The sequence below is a fragment of the Rhipicephalus microplus genome, chromosome 10 (assembly GCF_043290135.1).
Source record: "Rhipicephalus microplus isolate Deutch F79 chromosome 10, USDA_Rmic, whole genome shotgun sequence".
In the NCBI taxonomy this organism is placed as follows: domain Eukaryota; kingdom Metazoa; phylum Arthropoda; class Arachnida; order Ixodida; family Ixodidae; genus Rhipicephalus; species Rhipicephalus microplus.
In genome coordinates, this window is record NC_134709.1 from 63,697,018 (window position 1) to 63,717,224 (window position 20,207).

At 47.7% G+C, this 20,207-nt stretch overlaps 1 long non-coding RNA gene across 5 annotated transcripts in view; it reads left to right on the plus strand.

Annotated features, from left to right (window-relative positions):
- LOC119181017 (uncharacterized) overlaps positions 1–20,207 on the plus strand; it is a 141,263-nt gene that overhangs the window by 114,559 nt on the left and 6,497 nt on the right. For all 5 annotated transcript variants that reach the window (XR_012886540.1, XR_012886539.1, XR_012886537.1 and 2 more), the window contains 2 exons: positions 6,809–6,989; positions 19,253–19,364. This is a non-coding gene — a long non-coding RNA (uncharacterized LOC119181017). The remainder of the gene's footprint in view (positions 1–6,808; positions 6,990–19,252; positions 19,365–20,207) is intronic.

Here is a 20,207-nt window from a genome sequence, read left to right on the forward strand (position 1 = left end):
AAGATGTCGCAGTGCACGGATACGAGGGAGCAACTTCGTGGCGGCAGTATGACGTCGTCGTCGGCAATACGGAAACGAGGTGGCTGGTGTTCCTCATCAGTAGCATTGTGCGAACTTACAGCAAACGTTACGCTTCTGTCACGGAGGTCAATCACAGCCCCGTATTCGTATAAGAAATCCCTTCTCAATATGAGCTGTTTACAGCACCCGTGAAGAATGACGAGGGTGGCGACAAAGGCGGAGCCAGCGATGAAAATTCGGGCCATGCACTTGCCAACCGGTGTCATCAACTAACTTCCTGCAGTTCTTATATTATGTCCATGCCATGGCATGGCACTTTCACCTTACTTAGTCTTTCGGCTAGCTGTAGGCTTATTATAGGAAATTGGGAGCCAGTGTCCACAAGAGCCGTCACTTGGTGGCCGTCAATGTGAACGACAAGGTCAGCGCTGATAACGTCGGTTACGTCGGCAGTTGTCTCATTCTTCGAATTAGTCGTTGCTGTCGTCTTCTTCGGTATCGATGGCTCCAAGCTGTTATTTGTCTGCAATGGGGGCTGTTCGTAATTTTTATTATTGGCAACCCCCCCCCCGAGGTCGCTGCGTCTAGTTTCCCCGTCGCGGGCTAGGAGACCTGCCCCTGGTGACGTCGCCAAAACTGCGATCATTAGGTGAACTGGGCCGCGCAGGAGATGGAGAACGTGATCTGGGCATTACTGAATTCCGAAGCGGTGTGTTCAGAGGGGTGTCGTTATGCATGCGTCGATCGTCGTACGTAGTGTAATCAGGGTAGCGAGGAAATCTCGAGTACTGAGCGTCACGATAACGGCAAACTTTGTAGACGTGCCCAGCTTCGCCACAATGAAAGCATACCGGTTGATGGTTAGTGGTACGCCACAAAACGGTTTTCCGACGCTAATAGGTAAGTGGAGACTCACTATTGGGCCACGTTGTGGGGCATGTTGGCTATACGACATTCGTCTTGTCGAAAGAATCAGTCAGGTTGCGAAAGTGGTCGGCGCTGAGAGTGACTGTGTTTGCAGGGTTGGTGGTGGTCCAGTCATTGGAGTTCGCTGTGCCGAAGGCACAACGACGGGGCGTCGGACTGCATCAGCATAAGTAAGATGCCGTCGCACATCACCATAGCCGCCGCAGGTTGCGGGTTCGAATCCCGGCTGCGGCGGCTGCATTTCCGATGGAGGCGGAAATGTTGTAGGCCCGTGTGCTCAGATTTGGGTGCACGTTAAAGAACCCCAGGTGGTCAAAATTTCCGGAGCCCTCCACTACGGCGTCTCTCATAATCATATGGTGGTTTTGGGACGTTAAACCCCACATATCATCATCATCATCATCACCATAGCCGGATGAAGAGAGAGCCTGACGGACCTCATCCCGGACAACATCAGCGACAAAAGACGGTGCCGGCGTCGGTCCGGTTGCTGGAATTAAACCAAGCTGCCGAAGCGCCTCTCTCAAAACCTCCCGGATGACTTCCCGCAGAGGCCTGTCGTTGTTGAAGAGGCTCGCCACAGCCGTAACAGGATTACTAGTTCAAAAGTTGACCGAGTTCTGCAGGTGGTACCGTTGCTGTAGGGCCCGTTCAGTAGCTGTGGGTTCTTTCGTGAACTCAGCTACTGTGGTTGGTGGATTTCCCACAAGCCCAGCAAACAGTTGCTCCTTCACGCCTCGCAATAAATATCACAACTTCCGGCATCTCGGGATCTGCCCTGTCGAAAAGACGGGTCATGTCCTCGGCGAACATAGCAACGCTCTCATTTGGTTTTTAAAATCGAACTTTCAAAAGGCGTTGTACATTTTCCTTTCTGTCGAAACTGGTAAACGTGTCAACCAGCTGGTTGCGGAAGCCGTCCCACGTAGCCAAGCTTCTTTTCCTGTTGATGTACCACGTCTGGGCGTTGTCCTTCAGGTAGAAGTACACATTCGCGAGCTTGTCTTCTGGGGTGGCCAACTGGTTGTACTCCGCACAGCGTTTGAACTGGTCCAGCCAGTCTTGGGCGTCTTCATAAGTCTCACCATGGAAACAATCTGGAATCATAGGATTCTGTAGTGTCATGTGCACTGGAGCTGCAGTGACCATGGTTGTTGAAGGAGGCAAGCGATTGCTGGCGGTTTCTCGCAAGGGATTGAGCTCAGGAGCCAGGCCTAGCAGACGGCGACTGAAATGGTGGACTGGTGTGTCGACGCGTGGTAGTGATTCCGGGCTCGAATGTCGGGTCCGCGAAGGGGTTCCAAGCATGAAGAATACCCCGCACCTCCACCAGTGTGACGACGCGGGATCGACGAACACACAAAGAACCTCGAAAAATACGCTTTATAGATCACAGGACAAAGACTGCAACGTCTTCTTCGTCTCTTCTCTCGGTCAAGGACACTCGCGCTGCTTCGTTGTCACCGCCACTGGCACATACGCGCGTCAATGTGTTATTCCCTCGTACAACAATTTTTGATAAATTCACTTTACTATCTTGGCAGCTATTTTGCACAATAAAAAAAGAACTTACGCTCACTACTTTGCTAGGGACAGATGAAAGCAACACAGTGTAAAGAATAACTATTTTTCATACGGAAATGACCCGAAAGGGTAAGGAGGTTTCGCTGAAGTTAAGCATTTTCAAAGTCTCTGTGTGCACTGCACCTTTAAAATAATTTGTGGTAGCTTGACAGACCAGGCGATAGGAGATCTGTGGTCAGTTTGTCTATAGAACGCTCATCATGTGTGCTGCCACTTCAGGTTAGCTGTCTGCGCGTGCCTAATGTAGCAGTTGGCGTTGTATCGTAGAAGATGCAGACATTGTGATGCGTCTGCTCATTTGCACTATTGCTGTTCGTCACGACAACATTGCTACAGTACACTCACAGCTACCGATCGAGTGAGATGAGTTCGTGTTTATCTCTGCTTACATGGCGCTACGAGTGCACCTCTAACTAGCGCATGAAGGAGTACTGCATTATGCGAGATAATTAGACCTAGAAACTGTTATTTCCATAGCTGTTTAATGCTCTGCTATGGTTGTCACTTCTTGTTTTTTAAAGCAAAGTGATTTTTTAACATCGAGTCTTTTTGGCAAATCGTTACTTTCAGTCTTTCACAGCGAAAGAAAGAGATAGATAGAAAGTGAGAGGGAAGGCAGGGAGGTTAAACAAGCTTGGCTCCATTGGCTACCTTATACTTGGGGTGGGGAAAAGAGGGAATCACAGAAAATAAAGAGATACATATAAAAAAAGAAGAGTAAGAAAAAGATGCAAAAAGAGTCAGCTCGAGACTACACAGCACAGTTTCCCGCTGTTATTTCACAAGCGTTCGTGAAGTTCAGTGGTCCTTAAAAGGCACAAGAGAGCTTCCGTGGCTTAGCGCGTATGCGAAGCCATCGGCCAACCTCCAGGATCTCCTTTTCTGTTAGTGGTTGTGAATCCAGCTGACGGAACTTGGGTTCCTTGACACGTCATTCAGGCTTGTATGCTGGGCAGTGGCATAGAATGGGCTCAAGCGTCTCCTCGCAGGCGCAAATGTCGCATGCCGACCTGCTCGCCATTGCAAGGAGAAGAGAGTACGCATTCGTAAGTGCCGCGTTTAACCTCATGCGACCAAGCAAAGTCTCATTTTGCCGTGGGAGCCTGGATGGCAAACGAAGTTGCATGTTTGGGTCGGTCGAATACAGGTGCACGTTTTAGAAATCCTGCGTATTCCCTTGTAGGAGAGTTGTATGCTAAGAAAGTGATTGTAGTCGCACTGCACCATCCTTTCTCAAGAGTGGTATGGGTGTCAGCAGGTTTTTGTCGTGAGCCGATCAAGCAGCTTCATCCACGCGTTCATTGCCGACAATTTTGCAATGACTTAGCAACCATTGAAATACAAATATCGTGACCTTCCTCGAGCGCTTCGTCACCGAAAACTTTCATCTAGGCCACCACAGCTCTTTCTTCAATATTACAACGGTTGCTGGGAGAAAGGAGAGCTACCTGTGGTTTGGAAACACTCGGAGATCACCATGATTCCCAAGCTTAACAAACCTATCAGCATTGAGAACTTGCACCTGATTTCCCTCACATTGTGTGTACGAAAGCTATTTGAGCATATGGCACATGACCACTTGACCCTGTACCTAGAAGATAATGGGACCTACCAGATACAATGTCCGGTTTCAGACAGCACCTCTCGACGCAGGACATGCTTCTACTACTTAAACAAGACTTTCTTGATCACCTAAGTCGCCGAACCAAGTACTCAATACTCGGAGTCGATGTCAACGGGGCCTTCGCTGACGTAAACCATGACGCGATCCTCATGAACCTTCAAAGAACCGACTGCGGCGTTAGAATCTATACGTATGTCCAGAACTTTCTGATGGACCGTACATCAACTGTGGGCATTTGGAACATCCGCAGCAAAAGCTTCCAACTACCTAAAAGAGATCTGCCACAGGGTTCGGTTATGTCACCGATACTGTTCAACGTGGCCTTGATCAATCTGACTAAGGTTCTCGATAAAATACCAGATGTACGGCAAGCGATGTATGATAACGACATCACGCTTTGGACCAAGGCCTCGAGCATCGCGCGACAAGATAGCTGCTTACAAAACGCCGAAAATACTATCGAAAGGTGTCTTCGACACTGCAGCCTCAACTTTGCCCCCGAGAAGTCTAAGCTCCTTGTACTCAAAGGAAGGACGAGAAGCAGGCCTCCCATATACGAAGAGCCCGACCCTTGGGCCACTCTCAACGCGACAATAATTCCGAAAGTTGATACGATGTGGGTGCTCGGACTTCACATACACAAAGATGGATCAAGAATGGCCACTTTACCAAGACTCCAAGGAACTCTCTCGCAGCTCACGTATCTCGCCAACAGGATCGCAAACCAACGCAATTGGCTTAAAGAACATGGCACCCTACGAATAATGCAAGCTCCGCTCACTAGCCGCATCAAGTACGGAACGACATACCTCTGCCTAAGAACGGCAGAAATAGAAAAACCTAATATTTTGATAAGAAAGGCAACCAAAGCCGTCATGGGCTACAAACCATGGCTTCTACTTCACAACTTCCTAAGATGGGTGTCCACAACAGGTGGAAAGAGCTCACGGAAGCTCACAAGCTCAGCCAGCTGGAATAACTCAAGCTCACGCCCACTGGGAAGTCGGTACTCCGGTATCTCAACTACGGCGAATCATACATTTCGGATGCAGACCGGAAAAAGCGCATCACGGTGAACGTTCGAGAGTCCCTGTCCACAGCGCCTATCCCACGCAACATGCACGCCACATTCCACAAAGGTAGACGAAAGGGTAGAGCAGAAGCTTTTCAACGAAATTTCAGGCAACACCCGAACACCCACTATACCGATGCAGCCAAGTACCCCCGTAGAAACGCGTATGCTATCAGCGTCGTCGACTCTCAGGACCGACAGTTAGCGTCAGCCGCAGTCAAGGCACGCAACTCAGACGCAGCGGAAGAAGCAGCAAGCGCTCTCGCCACCTCCACATGTAAAGATGCCGCGCTGATTTTCACTGAATCGCAAGGCGCTTGACAGAATTATGTGAAGGGCCGCGTTTCAGCTGACGCATTGAACATCCTGGAACGGCGAAGCTCTCCACTTCCACGTACCTGCGCAATCTGGGTTCCTGGACACGAGGGTCTACATGGAAATGAAGCGGCTCACGCGGCTGCCCCCGAGCACGACAGCCGGACTGCCCTGGGACCAATGGATACCCGATCCGTGACGGTAGATATGGAGGTAGTGTAAAACATCTACTCGTCGCTACTTCAACACTACAAAGTGGAGTGACGGGTGTACCCTCCACCCTAATGCAAAACTAACCAAAAAAAGAGAGCTTGATTTTCAGACGCCTACAAAGCAAGACGTACATACATGGCATATCAATGCACTGCCTCTACCCAACGACACATGGATATATGCCCATTATGCAGCATACCAGACACACTGGCACACACACTTGCTCCTGAAATGCCAGTGCCATGCAAACCACGATGAGCAACTGGAGCGGGACCGAGCCCCAAGAATAAACGACGACCACCTAATGGAAACGTGGAAGGCCAAGCTCGTCCTGGAGGACTTCAAAGGACTTCGTCAGACCAGCGACAACTCGTCGCCAGGGCCAAGAGGGCACTCGAAGCCAGAGGGTTCCTGGACTAGGGGACTCTCCCACCTTAGGGTGACACCAGGCCTCGCTCGGAACACTGTTTCTAAATAAACGTTTATTTCTCTCTCTCACACAGCGGGTATGTGTTACTGTGTGACCTACCAAAAAATTATCATCCTCATAATAGGGCACGTACCACATAAATTCTGTAAATATTACGACACACCACTGGTCCTCTAAAAATGAAGAAGGCACCAGTTCTTTTAACAAACGGCTGCAGAGTGAGGACGGTAATCTGAAGACCCCAAGTATGTACAATTACAAAACACTAGGGAGCGGCAAACGCAACGATGGATACGAGAAGGTTCAGAAGCATTGAGAAGCGATGGAATGCGAAAATTTACGACGACGTTCCAGTCAGTTCTTTGAGAAGTGCGAGCACCTGATTGCAGGGCAAGTTTCTGTATCTAAGGTTTAGGCAATCCTGTCGTGTATGCACCTGTATTTGTTTTAGCTCTTACCTCCCTACGCTGAGAATCAGCGTAGCAATAATCGAACATCACCTAGTAAAGCTCAGCAATACCCCAGAAACAACCTCTAAGCGAACACATTAGTTTTCAGCATCACCCTTTTTTGCTGCTTCAAGCCTTGTGGTGCTCTGTACAAGCTTCATCGTTTTTTTCAGTCCACTGGCACTATAAAAGGCACGCCTATACAAAGGAAAACCGAAGAGATTGACATTTCAGGAGAGGCCATAAGTTTAAAGGGATAAATGAAGGAATTATTAATTTTGATATCAACTTTGATCTCATATCATGTAATTTGTGGAACACAGTTGGATCCCGGATCCTTGAGAGTAATAAATGGTAAGATATACTGCGAAACGTGTACACTACTAGATTATTTGTTCAGTTTTCTCAGTGAATGTGCCAGGATTTTGATTCATAGCAGCATCACAGTATTTTATTTATTTATTTCAGAAGTACTGCCAGCCACACACATGAGGCCTTAGGCAGGGGTGGGTGATACAAAAAAGGAAACATATGAAGATACAACAGGAAAGGAAACACGTCACGTAAAGCTACATCATCAAGAACTAGTGCATCAAAGTAAAATGCTAGTACTTACACAATTGTAGTGGTTTACGCGTACACGTACAAAAAAAACTATGATGACAAACATCTGTACACTCAGAACTAAGAAACAAAACATCATATAACAGTTCAAAATCGGCAACATTTCAAAAATACAACGCATTGATATGAGAAAAGTGATAGAAAGTGGAACATAAATGTAAGCCTGTTCAGGATGCGCGGTGGAATAATAGAGGGCGAAGCGCAAAAAAAGACCAAAGTCAAGTGGGTTGCTGGTGTTTAAGCTTTTTCACGAACGACTGAACGGTCTCACAGTTCACCAGATCGGCAGAAAGAGCATTCCAATCAGTGACAGTGCGTGGAAAAAATGAGTTTTTAAAGGCTTTCGTTTGACAGGAATATTCCTTCAGTTTTTTTGGATGCTCGGAACGAGTTGATCGGCGGTGAACCGTTTTTATGTACGCGTGCTTGTCTATGCGTAGCTTGTCGTGGTAAAGCAGAAACATGTACTTTAATCGATCGTGTTGCCGTCTTGCCTGCAATGTATCCAAGTCAGCTTTTTTTAACAGTTCACTGGGTGATGTAAGAGCACTGTAACGATTATATACAAATCGGATTGCTTTTCTTTGAATCATTTCAAGTGTTTTAATATTTACTTGGCTATAAGGGTCCCAAACCACAGATGAGTACTCGAGGATTGGACGGATAAAAGTTTTATACGCAATTAATTTTAACTTTGGAGTAGATTTGCGCAAAGAACGTCTTAGAAATGCTAGTTTCTGTAAAGCTTTCTTTTCAATGTAGGCAACATGCTCATTCCACTTAAAATCTGCACTTAATACAACCCCCAAATATTTATAGGTTTTAACAAACGATAGTTTTTGACCATTGATGGAATACGAGTGTTTCAAAGGAAGCCGCTTGCGCGTAACGGTCATAGCAACCGTTTTCTTTTCATTAATCTTCATTTGCCACACTGCACACCAAGAAGATATTTTTGTTAACGCCTCGTTTAAAAGAACCTGGTCGTCTGCACTACGTATTTCCTGATAAAGAATGCAATCATCTGCAAATAACTTGATAGAAACCGGGATGTCATTGGCGATGTCGTCTATAAATATTAAAAAAAGAAGTGGCCCAAGCACAGAGCCCTGAGGGATTCCCGATTTCACCGGTCGTGAGTCAGACTGGACGTTATCTATAGAAACTATTTGATTTCGACAAGAAAGGTAGGCCTCAATCCATGAAATTATTGTGCTGTTTTTTAGTATAGGTTTAAGTTTCGCGAGAAGTTTTGGATGCGACACGCGATCAAATGCATTTTCGAAGTCTAGGAAAACCATGTCAATCTGGCCTTGCCTATCTAGAATAGCTGCAATGTCATGAACGGTTTCCAACAGTTGTGTGACGGTTGAGAATCCTTTTCGAAAGCCGTGTTGTCGGTCATTGATTAAATTATTTTCCTCGAGAAAAACTGAGAGATGCTTAAATATAATATGTTCTAATACCTTCGCACATGAGCAAAGCAGAGAAATTGGTCTATAGGCGGAGACGAGAGAAGTGTTAGGTGATTTGGGTATAGGGATAATTTTTCCGAATTTCCAGTCATCTGGAAGCGCGCGCTGTGACATTGACTTCTGAAAAATGATGCACAAAAACTTCGAGCACCATTCAGCATACCTCACAAGGAACGCGTTAGGTATGCTATCAATACCAGGCGTCTTTTTGGGATCTATGTTAAGAAGCAGAGACAAGATTCCTTCCTCAGATATTGCAAGGTCACTTATTGGTGGGATATCATGAAGCGTTTTTGGACATGGCCTTCTCCCATCGTCATCAGTAAACACTGAACAAAAAAACGTGTTAAATGATTCTGCAATAGTTCCTTTATTAGTTACGTTAGTCCCATTTACACATATATTATGAAAACGCTTTTTCTTTGGGGCGAAATGCTGCCAGAATTTCGCTGGGGATGACAGCAAGAAGTTTTCTAAAGTGACGTTATAGTACTGATCTTTTGCTTCCTTGATACTGTCTTTTAATTCTTTACGCACGTTACTGAGTTTAAGCATGGTCGATGGAGTGGGGTTCTGACGATGCTGTTTTCTTATCCTGTTTGCCTTTCGCCCCAAACGAATAACTGGCATAGTGATCCATGGGCTAACATTTTTTATTATTTTCACTTTTTCTGGCACAAAGTCATGAACGCACTGCAACACAAGCTTTTTGAAGAAACACCAAAGGTTGTTAACAGTACAAGTACTACATTCAGAAAGTAATGTGAATCGAGAAAATTGTAAGTCTAATGTGTCTAGTATTTCTACGTCTTTTGCGCGCGAGAAGACAGACACCACGCGTTCTTCCCTCTTGCCTTTTGAAACGTCATTAAGATTAATGCACATGTAAACCAATTTGTGATCGGATATTCCATCAAGCACATTGGTGTCTGCCACACGACGCAGCATGCTGTTGCTAACGAAAAAAAGATCCAGAGTTGTAGCAGTAGCATTCTGTACGCGGGTTGGTTGCTTAACTAGTTGAGTTAAATCATGAAAAAGGACTATATCGACTAAACGTTTCGCTGTATTTGAAGATGGTACAGGAAAATCAGTATCCCATATAACTGAGGGAACGTTGAAATCACCGCCAACTATTATATTACTAGAGCAACTGTGGACCATGCAAAGAAATTCATTAAGCTTATCAAAGAATGCTTCGTCTGTACCTGGGGGGCGGTAAAAAGCGCCGACTATGAACTTTAAAATGACATACCCGAGTTTACTGTACGTTTAGAACAACTAACCACGTGAATTACGTATATTCTCACATATTCAGATGATACATGAGAAACACTTTCGCTATTTAGTGTGATTCTGATTATTTCGTAGGAGTCAATACACCGAGCAACCTAAAGCTGGCAGCAACAACTAACCACACGATATCAGTGAGCCGTCCCGCCGTGGTGGTCTAGTGGCTAAGGTACTCGGCTGCTGACCCACAGGTCGCGGGTTCGAATCTTGGCTGCTGCGGCTGCATTTCCGATGGAGGCGGAAATTTTATAGGCCCGTGTGCTCAGATTTGGGTGCACGTTAAAGAACCCGTGGTGGTCGAAATTTCCGGAGCTCTCTACTACGGTGTCTCTCATATTCATATGGTGGTTTTGGGACGTTAAACCCCACATATCAATCGATATCAGTAAGCCGCTTGCTAATGTTTCTATACTACTAATTCGGCATGTATCCTGCACCTGAAAAGTTGCTTAAAAATACTGAATATCACGATGTCCTTTCGCTATCGCTCTGAGTTCTACACATTTATATCAGTGCCATGGCTGAAAAAGAATGCAGGGATAGTTTTCTGCAACAAGTGCAATCTCTCCTTCCCAGTATCACAAACACGTGTTCCTTGGTATGTTTCCGACCTAATAGAGCTCTAAAAATTATTCAGAACAAATTTGGTTAGAGTTTTATTTTAGGTTTTCTCTGACGCCCCATTTCTGCCACCTTTTTCTTTTCAACTAAGGGCCTTTAGCTTATTCGTATACTTCTTCACGTTAAGGTGTTTCCGTATAGCAGTTAGCGTTTACCGTCTTACTGAAACGCATGTTTTTCAGCGTTTTAGCTCCCTATACGTAACAGTTAACATTCACATGAAAACGGATACGTTTTTGTTTTCGAAAACCATAAATGGTTATTTTAACTGCATTTACCCTATATTTAACTTCGATAGGATTGAATCTCTGCTGTGGCAAAATCACGAGACGTTTCATTATTGTAAACAGTATCCTGGTATGTGGAAAAGGGTGAAGAAATAGAAGGCTACTACAACAATGGTGTCGACATCTTGTGACACTTCGTGCAACCACAGTTACGAACACGTTGGCTTACGAGTAATGTTATGGAGGGGCAAATGTACAAAAAGGTAATTAATTCGTAATAACGCCGCTGCGCGGTTTCCACACCAGGCGCACAATGCACGATGTTTCTGTGATAACAATTTTTCAATTGACTTGTTCATTGTGGCCCCGCTAAATGGCGGCACCTATACTACCTGTCGGGGCTCCCTCGTTTACGACCTTTTCTAATTCATTCTAGCTTTGGTTTTCCGGCTGAAACAATGTAATCGCTATTGGCGCTCACACTTCGGCTTGTTTTTACTCGATGGTTGGAGTCTTCACAATGCGAATATCGCACGTTCCTACGAACGAAGGTGGATTTGCGAGATATGGCCGCAAATTATAGCCTATCGTGCAGGTATTTTACGTTATGTAAAGGTTTACGTGCCGTAAAGACCCGCAAATGCACAGATTTTTTCCGGTATCCGATAACACAGGAACGTAAGAAGTATACATACTAACTAAACGCCCGTAATAACGAATTATCGCATTTCTGCTGCATGTGACCACATAGACAACAGAGACCATGGAATATCCGTAAGCCAACACGGGGCGCTGAAGGCATATTGGTCATTGTGCCACGAGTGGTATGCACACTCATACCGGGAAAAAAATTTCCACTTCCGAAATGTTGACAACAAAAAAATGTCGATAACAAAAGGAGCAATAGTATAAAGCCCTCGGTACGACGTTCAACTCCTCCCACTTTGTGTTATCACTTGTTATCTGAAAGCCTACAAGAAAGTTTTTACAAATAAGGCTATTGTCACTTGTTACCTATATTTGATTAGAACTTTGCGACAGGCGTGTTGCAAGGAAAGGGTAATTTCTCATATAGTTTTGTGACTTATTGTTTATCCATAAAACTACAGCTTTTGGCCTGCAAGGCTCATCCCCCCACCCCTTCCCCAAAATTCACCTCCCGGCCTCCAGCTTCGTCGGCTTCATACGGCTTGGCTCTTCACCCCAAAAGCTTGCGACGCCAAGCTTTACTTTACAAATTATTTTCAAAGCTTCGAGCATCAAACGAGACTCCCGACCAATGCCTCAAGTCTTTGCCTGCCATGTGAACTAGCGTGGGCCTTTCCCTGGCTTATGACAGCACGCACGTAGACAGAGGAACAATTAAGAAGAACCACGAAACACATGTCTTCACTTGTCGCCTCTTTTGTCCATTTTTGTTTCTCTAGGTTGAGGCTAACATACATCCTCGGTCAACCAAAACTACTTCAGTCGCAGACGTTGTTGACAATTCTTTGACTAAAGAGCACGCTTATTTCGGTGATTCGCTTCAGCTGCTACCACCGAACGACTGCCAGACTTACTGTTTTTCACACGCTGTATTTGACGTCACTTAGTGCAAATTTGCGTAGATTTCGTTGACGCCACTGTTGCGATTGTCAGGCACCTTCGCGATACGTATCCCAACCTGAGAGAAAAGTCATCGGTCAACCTCGGCAAATTCGTCAACTCTCTCGAAGACCGCGCCAGGGGACTTCTCTTCTCTTAAATATTTGACGACCTGTCAGCTGTTAGCATCGAAAAGTGCTAGCATGCGAAACCACAATAATTTTCAAGTGGCGCTTACGTTTTGCCGAGATGATTAAGCGAAACACTTTTCTCTCCATCTACCTTTTCGTTGCCGCTGCTCTGCCCCGACTTTGCCTTTATTAATGTCACCACTTTTATCGCCCCTTCCTTCTTCTTCTTCTTCATTTGCTGAGTATTTTAGCATTTGACCCGTGTGATTCGGCATACCCGCCCCTTCATCTATTCTCCCTCACCCTTGTTCTTACAATAGCACCTTTGTCCTCTTTGCTTTAGTTTGGGGGAGACGGCACGAAGTTTATGCTAACACGAGCTAATGTCGACAAAGACAGCCTTGAAGGCAAGGCTGCAACTGCTGGACCCAAGAGCCACTGTCGAAACGTCGGCTCCAGCGACACCAAGTGTTCAAGAATTTTTTCATCTCTTCAAGCTCCCATCTTGTTCTGGTCTTTTCTCTATTCCTAATGGTTCATTAGGAGTCAAATTTACATCACATTCTCCCCTTCGTTCTCTTTATGCACGCCTTACGTCGCACAGCACCATTGTTCATACTGTCACGGGCTAAGTAGATGCCTGAGGATGACGACGACGAAGTGCTGAACGGGAACGTGCTCGGACTGCAGCAGCGTCGTACGCATTAGCTCGCCAGTATATTCGCCAGTACACATTTGTCCATCAGTGTATACTTTATCCCCCGTAACATCATTGGTGGAAGGTGCGGGGTACCACTCGCTATACAGCCCAACGAGCTGGATCTTCGCAGCGGACGGCACATTGCAGCTACCACGATGACTGACCAGGCTACTCAATGTCAACAAGATCCGTCAGCCCCGCAGCCGATCGTTGTGGTGCAACCTCGTGACCCAGGTCCATTCAACGGCACAAGTGGCATAGACGTCGATGACTGGCTTGTTCAATATGAGCGCGTCAGCAGCAGCAACCATTGGGGTCCAACGCTTATGCTGGCGAACATCATCTTCTACTTGCATGGCACGGCAAAACTCTGGTACGAGACACATCAAGAAGAGTTGACTAGCTGGGACGTCTGTAAGCAGAAATTGCGCTATCTATTTGGGAAACCCATCGGACGTCAAGTGGCCGCAAAGAAAGAGCTTGCAACTCGTGCCCAGACATCCACGGAGCCGTACATCGCGTACATCCAGGACGTGTTGGCTTTGTGCCGCAAGGTCGACAAGGACATGCTCGACGAGGACAAAGTCGGACACATCCTGAAAGGAATTGCGGATGACGCCTTCAATTTTCTCCTGTGCAAGGGCTGCTCGACGGTGGAGTCGGTCATCGAAGCATGTCGTCGCTTCGAACAGGCAAAAAGTAGGCGCATAGTTCACCGATTTGACCGCCTTCCCAACACGGCGGCTACGTCCTCTTGCGAAGATTTGCCCACACTACACCAACCACCAGCGCCAGAAAACGTCACCAGAATAGTCCGTCGGGAACTCGAGGCCATGGCTCCCGCTATGTCTAGCGTCAGCGCGCCAGGACACAACCTCGGTGCTGTTTCAATGATACAGGCCGTGGTTCGCCAAGAGATCGCGAATATGGGCATTTCGCCACCTCATCAAAATGCCTCTGCTACTTCCAGCTCGGCTCCAGTCGTTGCGGCTGCCACTCCGAACCGCACGTTCGCACCACGACGAAACCCAGCTGAATGGCGCACTCATGATGATCGGCCCATATGTTTTACGTGCCATCGGATAGGACACATCGCTCGCCATTGCCGCAGCCGGTGGACCTCATCACCTCGACCGAGCTTCTATGATTGGCGGCCTCGCTCTGAACGTGCACCTTATGCCCCGTCCTACCGTGCTGAGACAGGTGCAGAGTATAATCCAGAACGTCGGACCAGCCGCTCGCCATCGCCCGTGCGTCGTCAGTCCCGCTCGCCCCAACCCCGCCGTTCTCGGTCTCCTTACGACCGTCGCTCGGAAAACTAGCCGGTGCAGCCCCCGGAGGTGACGCTGCATACACGACTTGGACTGCAAATCCTCTGATTACTCCCGACCAGCGGTGCAACCTCCTAACAATTCTCGTTGATGATTTACCTATAACGGCTCTTATTGATACCGGTGCACAAATATCTGTGATGAGCTCAGACCTCCGCCGCCGCCTCAAAAAAGTTCTGACGCCTGCGATTGCACCTACCGTTCGTACCGCGGATGGGAGTACTCCTGCTGTGCTTGGAATGTGCACTGCGCGATTAACAATTTCTAAGCATCAAACTTCAGTTTTGTTCGCTGTACTGGAAAATTGCCCTCATGACCTAATCCTTGGACTCGACTTTCTGACTTCACACGCTGCGCTCATTGACTGTTCCAAAGGTCTTCTTCAGCTCGAACTACCATCCTTTTCGGAGACCGTCTCTACCAGCCCACCTCGTCTACGCTCTGTCGATTTCCTTAGACTTCCGCCGCAAGCCGCAGTCCAAGTCCAATTCTCGCCATATCCTGCAGTACCTGATGGTGATTATGTTGCTGCCCCGATTTCTGACGTCGCCATGACACGCAATGTTGCACTCCCCAACACGGTGGTTACCGTTAAGGACAACCGAACTTCGTTTCCCGTCCTCAATTTCGGCCTCTCAGCGCAAGTTATTCCTCGCGGCATGTCACTTGCGCATCTTACACCACTGGTCGACCACACAGTTTCCGCTCTAACCACCAATTCGCCACCCGATTTTTCATCAACGTCGTTCTCGTCACGTTCCTGTTCCGACCTTTTCAAGCCAATGCTATCTGACAAGCTCACCTCTGAACAAGTCTCTGCTTTCTGCCGTGTGCTTGCTCCTTATCAGGACATCTTTGACTTCGGCGACCGTAATTTGGGCCAGACATCTGTAGTAACCCATCGCATCGACACCGGTGACGCTTGACCCATTCGCCGACGACCCTACCGTGTGTCAGCCCCGGAGCGTGCTATTATACAGCGAGAAGTCGATAAAATGCTTGATAAGGGCATAATCGAACCCTCATCTAGTCCCTGGTCCTCACCCGTTGTACTTGTTAAAAAGAAGGACAATAGCTGGAGATTCTGTGTTGATTACCGCCATCTCAACCATATTACCAAGAAAGATGTCTATCTCCTATCGCGCATAGATGATGCACTCGATTGCTTGCACGGTGCCAAATATTTCTCTTCAATAGACCTTCGCACAGGCTACTGGCAGATCGCTGTGCACGACAAAGACAGAGAGAAGACAGCCTTCGTGACTCCTGATGGTCTTTATCAGTTCAAGATGATGCCTTTTGGATTATGCAATGCCCCCGCGACATTTGAGCGCATGATGGACTCTCTCCTTCGAGGCATGAAGTGGACCATCTGCCTCTGCTATCTTGACGACGTTATTGTTTTTTCGACTACTTTCGACGACCATCTTACCCGTCTGTCCGCAGTGCTTGATGTTTTTCGACGTGCCAACTTGCAACTTAACTCGTCCAAATGCCGCTTTGGGCAACGCCAAATTTGCGTACTTGGCCATCTTGTTAACGCTGCGGGCGTTCAACCAGACCCTGCGAAAGTCCGAGCAGTTCGCGACTTCCCCACACCCCGCTCAGTCAAGGACGTCCGAAGTTTTCTGGGACTGTGCTCCTATTTCCGTCGTTTTGTCGAGAAGTTCGCTGAAGTAGCCCGTCCTCTAACCTGCCTCCTCAAAACGGATGTCGCATTCACCTGGGGCCAACAGCAAGCAAACGCGTTCTCGTCGCTCGTCGACATTCTCACCAATCCACCAGTCCTAGCACACTTCGACCCATCTGCTGCTACGGAGCTTCGTACTGACGCCAGTGGCCACGGCATAGGCGCAGTGATCGCGCAGTGGCAACAAGGAATGCACCGCGTCGTCGCGTATGCAAGCCGTCTGTTGTCGCGCTCGGAACAAAATTATTCCATCACAGAACGCGAGTGCTTAGCTCTCGTCTGGGCCATTGCGAAATTCCGACCGTACCTGTATGGCCGACCATTCTCAGTTATTACGGACCACCATGCGCTTTGCTGGCTCTCCTCACTCAAGGACCCTACGGGACGCCTTGGTCGCTGGGCACTGCGCTTACAAGAGTACACTTTTTCCGTATCCTATAAATCCGGACAACTTCACAAGGATGCCGACTGCTTGTCCCGTTACCCAGTCGATCCCCCTGACACGAGGGAAGATGAGCAAGAGGCCCTCGTTCTTTCAATTACCGACTTCACCGACATAGCTGCTGAACAACGCCGCGACCCCTCTTTGCGTGCTATTATCAATGGTGTTCACTCTCCCCACCCTGACCACTCCTTACAACTGTTCGTTCTTCACAACGACATCTTGCACCGCTACAACACCCGCCCTGATGGTGCTGGGCTTTTACTCGTTGTTCCTGTGCATCTTCGCTCAGACGTTTTGGCCCAGCTGCATGATGCCCCCTCCGCTGGACACCTAGGGGTGTCACGCACGTATGACCGCATTCGCCGCCGATTCTTTTGGCCTGGCCTCTACCGTTCTGTGCGACAGTACGTTGCGGCATGCGACCTCTGCCAGCGCCGCAAGACACCTGCTCTGAGACCTGCTGGTACCCTCCAGCCCATTGAAGTACCAGATGAGCCATTTTTCCGAGTCGGCCTCGATCTTCTAGGACCCTTTCCCGTGTCGGCCACCGGTAATAAGTGGATTGCTATTGCTACCGACTACGCAACGCGGTATGCCGTTACACGCGCCCTCCCCACCAGCTGCGCTACTGATGTAGCCGATTTCCTTCTTCATGACATCATTCTGCGTCATGGTGCTCCTCGTCAGTTGATCACCGACCGCGGCAGCTGTTTTCTATCTAAAGTAGTCGACGAGCTCCTGCGATCCTGCTCTACCCACCACAAGTTCACTACAGCGTACCATCCGCAAACCAACGGCCTCACGGAACGCCTCAACCGTACCTTGACGAATATGTTAGCGATGTACGTTTCCAAGGATCACAAAGATTGGGACATCCACTTACCTTTCGTTACCTTCGCATACAACAGTTCACGTCATGATACAGCTGGATTTTCCCCTTTTTACCTACTGTTCGGTTATGACCCGCCTTTGCCCATGGACACCATGCTCCAATCTGACGCCGCCTCATCGACTGCTTATGCTCGTGATGCCCTGGCCCGAGCTGGCATCGCCCGCCAAGTCGCCCGGGATCGTTTATGTGCCTCGCAGCTTAACCAAAAGAGTGCTTACGATCGCCGGCACCGCGACGTACAGTACTCTCCGGGGTCACTCGTCTTGCTGTGGTTACCATCACGTCGTGTTGGTCTCAGCGAAAAACTGATGTCCCGTTACGTTGGCCCCTACCGCGTCATACGCAAGGTCACCAGCGTGACCTATGAGATAGCTCCACTCCATACCACGTCAGTACCAGCTTCAGTCCCGACCGATATAGTGCACGTCTCACGGCTCAAGCCATACTTCTCACGCCCCGAGAATTGATCGCACCGGGACGGTGCTTCTGCCGCCGGCGGGTAATGTCACGGGCTAAGTAGATGCCTGAGGATGACAACGACGGAGTGCTGAACGGGAACGTGCTCGGACTGCAGCAGCGTCGTACGCATTAGCTCGCCAGTATATTCGCCAGTACACATTTGTTCACCAGTGTATACTTTATTCCCTGTAACAATACGCATTCCTCCTCCTCTACGCTCTTTCCTTGCTATCGCCCACTTTGCAGTAAGCGAAGGGCACCGCTAGATTTACATTCGCGTGAGTTTTCAAACCCTTCGCACGAAAATTGAAAGAAACAGAGCGTCTTCAATGTATGCACGCAGCAAGGAAATCTGAGCCAACTAAAATAGTAAGCAACATAGAGGAGCTAAAAATTTGGCGAGGTCGTTTGTCGCAACATTGTTTCAACGGCAAATACGAACATTGGCGTGCGCAGGTTTCACCTTCAGGAAGTTGATGCTTCGTCGCAGCACCCCACATCCCCATTACGTCAATGCACAGAGATGAGTATGTGCCCCCCCCCCTTCTTAGGCGACCAAAGTGAGGGGGGCGGCCACCCTACCTGCCCTTCGCCGTGCGCAGGCGTATGATATCAATAACATGAGCAGCGATCGTGACGTCATTCGTTTTTTTACTTCACATCGTATACCTCTTCTCACTTATTTGTAGACATAGATGCAGTGGTCCTACTAGGCACTAAAATTAAATAAACGCAATCTAAATTAAACGGGTGTCACTGGTCATTTTGTTAACAACTCTTCTACTTCACTCCTCACCTAATCCATCTCTTAATCTATTTTTCCGCGTGCTGGAAGACCGCTTCACCAATGTTTTTATGTTCCAACTATCGACTGTGTTTTTTTTTTCATGGGAATTTATTTCCTACAGCTCTCTTTTTACGATGAATGCAGTGCGTCTTGCAGAATCGCTTTTTTTTTTGTACTTGGAACTACAATCAGCAAAGGCTAATGGGCGTCCGGAAGCGAGCTCTAATAAAGATAAATAGACAACAAAAATGTGTGTTTCTCTCTGCGCATCTCTTTCGTATTGTATATGTAATCCTAAACAATCAGCAAAAGCGTTTTTACCTCAGAGGTTTACTTCTCTCTTGGCTTTGTGCAGGCACGTGTCATTTCCGAAATACGGTTATTTCAGACGGGTATACACAGACAAGTAAGCGTCCATGTGAAAGGTGGCGCTGCTACGCAAACGTGTCGAGAGTGGTAATGCAGGGGTAAGTAGTCATAGTGAAGCAAGTTAAGGGAGAGCTTCATGTGAGACTGATTTCGAACGGAAAACATTGGATGCCTCGTTAAACGCGAAAAGTGATCGTTGCCAGTGGCGTCAACACCAAGTCGTAACTCACCTTCTTTTCAACAAAGAAGACGAGAGAAGCCCAGGGGCTGCAAGAGGGATCTAAAATATTTTTTTCCTCAAGCGTCTTCCTGATTTCCTGTTGCATTACTGCACGCTCTGACGCGGAAACACGATATAGACGTCTGTAAATTGGATTCAAGTCGCTACTAGTGATGTGATAAGTGACGATGATCGTTTGGCTTAAGGATGTGCTTGTAAACTAAAAATGTCGTGACAGCTTTCGAAACTCGGCAGAGGGTTCCAGCTTGATCACATGCGAGTTCTGATAACACCATCCCTTCAATAGCGAAACCCTATAGGAAAGGGATCAAGCTGCACCACGGGCCTGTTGCAGAAATTCTCTATTCTGAAGGCCTAGACAGGGTGGTCTTGAAGAGGGGTATTTTGGACCAAAATGCCCTGCAGGAGGACTCGTTGAATTGAGCACAAGATTGGCATGCGGAAGGCAGGCGCGCTATTCAAGAACTGTCAAAATCACGCGTTTTACTGCATCACCACTCGTAAGCGTATCGGCAGGTATCAATGTAATCATTTAATCATCGCCAGGCATAGAGAAGAAGAGGACCTGTGTAACAGAGTTAGGCGGGAGGCTTATAAAATCAATAAAGCTGACACGGCATTGAGGTGGGTGTATAAGATGGAAAATAAGAAACAAATAAAGGTGAAGAGAGCCGCCGGCTGAACGGTCTATGACGGCAGA